This window comes from Arachis duranensis, unplaced genomic scaffold, assembly GCF_000817695.3.
Source record: "Arachis duranensis cultivar V14167 unplaced genomic scaffold, aradu.V14167.gnm2.J7QH unplaced_Scaffold_64020, whole genome shotgun sequence".
Classification (NCBI taxonomy): domain Eukaryota; kingdom Viridiplantae; phylum Streptophyta; class Magnoliopsida; order Fabales; family Fabaceae; genus Arachis; species Arachis duranensis.
Window position 1 is genome coordinate 17,355 of NW_026265004.1, and position 7,447 is coordinate 24,801.

Here is a 7,447-nt window from a genome sequence, read left to right on the forward strand (position 1 = left end):
TTCTCATACCTGGCGTTACTGGAAAAGATGAGTCACAATAATGTTAGCGATCAGGGGATTAATATTGCCAGGTTCTGAAGTTCAAACTTAATGTACACCCAATACTATTATATTTTGTTGGAAAGCCTTGGATGTATACTTTCCAACGCCTTTAAAAGCGCATCATTTGGAGCTCTAAAGCTCGAGTTACGCTTCTTGGAAGGTGAAGATGTCAGCTGGCCTTACTACAGGTTGATACCATGTTCATCTTTGCACTTTCGGGGCAGGTTTTCTCCCTCAAATTTAGTGTCCACCATGTAGTGCCATATATGCTTAGAAGGCTCTGCAATCCTACTTTCCAATGCCTTTAAAATCACCTCATTTGGAGCTTTGTGGCTCAAGTTATTCTTGTTTAAAGAAGGCATGGTCAGGCTGCCAGGTGAGATTTTTTTCCCATGTTAGTGTCCACGTTAGTGTAACTAACATGGCCATTAACGTGGGTCTTCCTTTGCTTTGCAAATGTTAGTGGCGTTCACCTTTTATACTAACATTGGAATTTCCCTTTCCTTCCACGTTAGTTTCCACGTTAATGTAACTAACATGGAAGCTAACGTGGGTGTTCTTGGCTTCGCAAACGTTAGTGGTGTTCACTTTTTCCACTAACCTTGGCGTTTCCCTTTCCTTCCACGTTATTTCCCATGTTAATGTAACTAACGTGGAAGCTAACATGGGTCTTCTTGCCCCTTTGCTAACGTTAGTGGTGTTTACTTTTACCACTAATGTTCCATGCTCTCCTTCTTCAAAGTTAATGCCATTAACTTTCTCATTAACGTTGGGGCTTCTCTTTTCTTCCACGTTAATGGCCACATTAGTGGCACTAACGTGGCTCTTCTTTGCTTCTTGTTACATGAAATCAATCAAACAAAGTGCATCAAAATCTTGCTCTTAATCATGGGATCATGCATCATCCAATTTATCATTCAATTCATGCATAATCCTCATGAAATTATTTAAAATTCACAATGTTTGCTTGAATCATGGTATGATTGCATTTTCAACCAAATACTTGCTTATTTCCTAAGAAAATGCATGAAACCAACCTAAAGCATACAAAAAATGGCTAGTAAAACTAGCCAAGATGCCCTGGCATCAAGTATGAACTAGCTTGCTGCTACAAAGTCTGCTATAAATAAAAATCCCTTGAAAATAAATCAAAACAAAAAGAAAAAGAAAGAGAAAAGCCAAGAATTGGCAAAGAAACAAACAATAAGGCTATACACCAATAGCTTGGACCCTAGGACATATGCATGTGGTATTTGTGTACTAGGATATGCTTGGACAAGTAAGTTCTAAGGAGTATTTTGAAACTTGGCCACGTAGATCAACTGATTTAGGATCACCAACTGAAAGTTCACTATCAAGAGCAATCTAGCTACAAAACACTTAGTAATCCAAAGAGATGCTGGGCATCAATGCTCCTAGGAAGAAAATGTGAGCCATGTGTCTATGGTGAAGAAATGTTGAGCAAAACTAAGCCAAAGGCTACTGCAACATTTGCCACCAAGCCTTCAATGAGTAATTAGCTCTCTAAGCAAAATAAGAAAGGAAAAGTTAGCAAGGAATCAAGCAAAAGCAAAGCATTATAGCAGTAACCTTAGTAAACCTTTGGGAAAACATTTTCTGTATAGCAGCAAGTAATAAATGAGCTACCATTGTCTGCATAAAACCCCATGAACCAAGTTCAACAATCTGCTAAATAAGGACATGCAAACTTCTCTGTTTCATTTTATTTTCTCTTATGTTTAGTGCTTGCTTTGGGACAAGCAAGGTTTAAGTTTGGTGTTGTGATGACAAGTCATCTTATGCTAGCTTTTCAAGCATTTTTCACTTGTTTCATTAGGTTTTATGCACTTTCTTGCATTATAAATAAGTGATTTGGAGTGGAATGGCATGCTTTTGTTGAATCAATCAACCATCCTTTAATTGCACAAAATCATGAGGTTTAAGCTAAAATTAATTGGTTTTTGAATGATTTATAAACCTTGTGAATTTGGTGATACTTTGATTGGTTGTTTTGATTACTTGTAGGTGAAGAAAAGAAAGAAACAAGAAAGCGTGGCCTATGAAGCGTAGCCAAAGGAAATGAAAGCGTGGCACATCAAGGGAGAAGAGCCATAGCGCTCTCTCAAAGAGCTCAGTGCTCTCTATGAGAGCCCTACTCAAAGCCAAGAAAGCAAGGGGCAAAGGGAGCTGCGCTCTCCCCAGTCACCGAGCGCTACCCTAACACAGACAATAATGCTTGCCACGCAACATTGGAAGGCCAAAGCAACATGGATGCTGTGCTCTCCTGGCTAACCGAGCACTCTACTGGGAGTGTGACCCATGGTCAAAATTCAACCAAAATTCCAATTAAATTTAAATCTTCACAAAATTGAAAAGCCCACTCCAAATTCTAAAATCCAAAAATAGGAAGTGTATAATAGAAGTTTGTTTGATTTAGAGAGGATTTTTTTTCTTATCTTTTCTTACCTTTTTAGGATTTTGAGACACTTTTAATTTTCATTGGAGAGCTGAATTTGAGATTTGAGCTTTGAGTTTGGGAATTGGAAGAGAGAATTGAGTTCTCTTCTTCTTTGTTCTTACTTCTACACTCTTCATTCTTTGTTTTGAATGTTGGATTGAGAATTGAAAGAATTCTGTTTCATTCTTGATCTAAGATCTCTCTTTATTTTACTTTCTGCATAATTTCAAAAAATTGTGATTTGGATATAAGTTTCCTTTACTGTTTTCATCTCTACTTCTTCTGCAATTATTCTCTGTTGGATCAAGAAAGAAATTGAGATCTAGACTTGTTCTCTAGTCTCATTCAACCCATAAGATCTTCAACTTCTCTTTTAGTTATTACAATTGAACTGAATTCACTTTCTGTTTTGCTTCTTCAAGCAATTCTTCTTTTCTATTTAGATCTGATGCATTTTAATTCATCCTCTACTTCTCTGTTGATTGTCATTTACTTTCTCTTGTTTAATTTCTGAAATCCCAGCTCCCAAAGCCCTTTATGATTCAAGCAATTTACATTTCTTACAATCTAAGCTTCTGTCATTTATATTACTTGCACTTTAAGATTCAGCTTCTTTACTTCCTTTGCCCTTTAATTTACAGTCAATTATCCCTCTCCCTTTAAATTTCATGCAATTTTGCTTCTGTTGGATTCAAATCACTCAAATCAACACTTTTTTGCTTGACTAAATCAACCACCTAACTAAAATTGCTCAATCCTTCAATCCCTGTGGGATCGACCTCACTCATGTGAGTAATTACTACTTGATGCGACCTGGTACACTTGCTGGTGAGTTTTGTGTTGGATCGTTTTCCATACATCAATGATCATGTAGCCATCTTGGAATATATACTCGCTCATATTTTTTTAGATATATAACCAAACATTAAGTTTAGTGTTGTGACATATGCTTGATGAGCGGATAATTTATACGCTTTTTGGCATTGTTTTTAGATAGTTTTTAGTATAATCTAGCTACTTTTAGGGATGTTTTCATTATTTTTTATGCTAAATTCATATTTCTGGACTTTACTATGAGTTTGTGTGTTTTTCTGTGATTTCAGGTAATTTCTGGCTGAGATTAAGGGACCTGAGCAAAACTCTGATAAAAGGCTGACAAAGGACTGCTGATGCTGTTGGATTTTGACCTCCCTGCACTCGAAATGGATTTTCTAGGGATATAGAACTCCAAATGGCGCACTCTCAACGGGCGTTGGAAAGTAGACATCTAGAGCTTTCCAGAAATATATAATAGTCTATACTTTATTCGTGATTAGACGACGTAAACTGGCGCTCAACGCCAGTTCCATGCTGCATTCTATAGTCAAATGCCAGAAACACGTCACGAACCAGAGTTGAACGCCAAAAACACGTTACAACTTGCCGTTCAACTCCAGAAGAAGCCTCTACACGTGTAAAGCTCAAGCTTAGCCCAAGCACACACCAAGTGGGCCCCGGAAGTGGATTTCTGCATCAATTACTTACTTCTGTAAACCCTAGTAGCTAGTCTAGTATAAATAGGACTTTTACTATTGTATTCAGTGTCTTTGATTGTAAGGCCTTTTGACCATTCGGTCTTCTGATCATGTTTGGGGGCTGGCCATTCGGCCATGCTTGAACCTTCATCACTTATGTATTTTCAACGGTAGAGTTTCTACACACCATAGATTAAGGGTGTGGAGCTCTGCTATACCTCAAGTTTTAATGCAATTACTACTATTTTCTATTCAATTCAGTTATTCCTGTTCTAAGATATTCGTTGCACTTCAACGTGATGAATGTGATTATCCGTGACACTCATCATCATTCTCACCTATGAACGCGTGACTGACAACCACTTCCGTTCTACCTCAGACCGGGTGCATATCTCTTGGATTCCTTAATCAGAATCTTTGTAGTATAAGCTAGATTGATGGCGGCATTCATGAGAATCCAGAAAGTCTAAACCTTGTCTGTGGTATTCCGAGTAGGATTCAGGGATTGAATGACTATGACGAGCTTCAGACTCGCGATTGTTGGACGTGATGACAAACACAAAAGAATCAAGGGATTCTATTCCAACATGATCGAGAACCGACAGATGATTAGCCGTGCCGTGATAGAGCATTTAGACCTTTTTCACTGAGAGGATGGGATGCAGCCATTGACAACAGTGATGCCCTACATATAGCTTACCATGGAAAGGAATAAGAAGGATTGAAGGAAGGCATTAGGAAAGCAGAGATCCAACAGGGACAAGCATCTCCAAACACTTATCTGAAATTCCCACCATTGAATTACATGAGTAACTCTATCTTTATTTTTTGCTTTATTTACTATTCAAAAACTTCATAACATTTATTATCTGCCTAACTGAGATTTACAAGATGACCATAGCTTGCTTCATACCAACAATCTCCGTGGGATCGACCCTTACTCACGTAAGGTATTACTTGGACGACCCAGTGCACTTGCTGGTTAGTTGTGTGGAGTTGTGACTAAGTGTGATTCACGTTGAGAGCGCTACCAAGTTTTTGGCGCCATTGTTGATGATCATAATTTCGTGCACCAAGTTTTTGGCACCGTTGCCGGGGATTGTTCGAGTTCGGACAACTGACCGTTCATCTTGTTGCTCAAATTAGGTAATTTTCTTTTTGTTTTGTTTTCAAAAAATTTTCAAAAAAAAAATAAATAAATATTTTGAAAATAAATCATTCTATGGCTTTAGAATTTTTAAGAATGGATTCTAGAGTTTCATGAAGCATGTTGAAGCCTGGCTGGCTGTAAAGCCATATCCAAATTCTTTTAAAAAAATATATAAAAGAAAATACAAAAAAATCATAAAATAAAAAAAAAACCAAAAATATTTTGTGATTCTTGTTTGAGTCTTGGGTCATGTTTTAAGTTTGGTGTTAATTGCATGCTTTAAAAATATTTCTTACATTTTTTTGAAAATTCATGCATTCATAGTGTTCTTCATGATCTTCAAGTTGTTCTTGGTAAGTCTTCTTGTTTGATCTTGATGTTTTCTTGTTTTGTGTCTTTTATTGTTTTTCATGTGCATCTTTGCATTCATATTGTCTAAGCATTAAAGATTTCTAAGTTTGGTGTCTTGCATGTTTTCTTTGCATCAAAATTTTTTTTTTTCAAAAATATGTTCTTGATGTTCAACATGATCTTCAAAGTGTTCTTGGTGTTCATCTTGACATTCATAGTATTCTTGCATGCATCATATGTTTTGATCCAAAATTTTCATGTTTTGGGTCATGTTTGTGTTCTTCTCTCTCTTCATTAAAAATTCAAAAATCAAAAAAATTATCTTTTCCTTATTTTACTCCTAATTTTCGAAAATTTGAGTTGACTTAGTCAAAAAATTTTTAAATTAGTTATTTCTTGTAAGTCAAGTCAAATTTTCAAATTTTAAAAATCTTATCTTTTTAAAACTTTTTCAAAAAATTAAATCTTTTTCATTTTTCTTATTAATTTTCAAAAATTCTTTAAAATATTTTTCAAAAATCTTTTTCTTAATTTTATCTTTATTTTCGAAACTTAACTAACAAGTAATGTGATTGGTTCAAAAATTTGAAGTTTGTTACTTTCTTGTTAAGAAAGGTTCAATCTTTAAATTCTAGAATCTTATCTTTTAGTTTCTTGTTAGTCAAGTAATTAATTTTAATTTTAAAAATTAAATCTTTTCTAACCATATCTTTTTAATCATATCTTTTTATTTTATTTTTTTATATTTTTTTTCAAAATTTTATCTTGTTCAAAAATTTGATTTTAAAATATCTTTTCTAACTTCTTATCTTCTTATCTTTTCAAAACTAATTTTCAAATCTTTTTCAACTAACTATTTGACTTTTTGTTTGTTTCTTATCTTTTTCAAAATCACCTAACTACTCTTCTCTCTAATTTTCAAAAATACCCCCCTCTTTTTTAAAAATTCTTTTTAATTAATTAATTGTTTTAAATTTAAATTTAAATTTTATTTTTTATCTTAATTTTCGAAAATCATTAACTCCTTTTCAAAATTGTTTTCAAAAACTTCTCTCTCATCTTATTCTATTTATTCATTAATTTACTAACACCTCTCTTCACCTCTCTTCATCTCAAATCACTGCCCATATCCTTACCCTTGTGTTTAGATTCTCCTTTCTTTATTCCCTTCTTCTTCTACTAATAATAAGGAACCTCTTTACTGTGACATAGATGATTCCTCTTCTTTTTCTATTCTCTTCTCTTTCATATGAGCAGGAACAAGGAAAAAGGCATTCTTGTTGAAGCTGATCTAGAACCTGAAAGGACTCTGAAGAGGAAACTAAGAGAAGGTAAATTACAACAATCCAGAGACAACCTTGCTAAAATTTTCGAACAAGGAAAGGAGATGGCAGCCGAACCTAACAACAATAATGAAAGAAGGATGCTTGGTGATTATACCACAGCTACGTCCAAGTTTGATGGAAGAAGCATCTCAATTCCTACCATAGGAGCAAACAATTTTGAGCTGAAACCTCAATTAGTTGCTCTAATGCAACAGAACTGCAAGTTTTATGGACTTCCATCAGAAGATCCCTACCAGTTTTTAACTGAGTTCTTGCAGATCTGTGAGACTGTTGAGACTAATAGAGTAGATCCTGAAGTCTACAGGCTCATGCTTTTTGCTTTTGCTGTAAGAGACAGAGCTAGAGCATGGTTGGACTCTCAACCTAAAGATAGCCTGGACTCCTGGGATAAGCTGGTCACAACCTTCTTGGCTAAGTTCTTTCCTCCTCAAAAGCTGAGCAAGCTTAGAGTGGATGTTCAGACCTTCAAACAGAAAGATGGTGAATCCCTCTATGAAGCTTGGGAAAGATACAAACAGATGACCAAAAGATGTCCTTCTGACATGTTTTCAGAATGGACCATGATAGATATATTCTATTATGGTCT

General features: G+C 35.2%; 1 non-coding gene across 1 annotated transcript; it reads right to left on the reverse strand.

Moving 5' to 3' along the window:
* Window positions 1-7,301: 7,301 nt before the first annotated feature.
* Window positions 7,302-7,405, reverse strand: LOC127744603 (small nucleolar RNA R71). The gene has a single exon (XR_008005576.1). It is a non-coding gene; the product is annotated as a small nucleolar RNA R71 (small nucleolar RNA).
* Window positions 7,406-7,447: the final 42 nt, after the last annotated feature.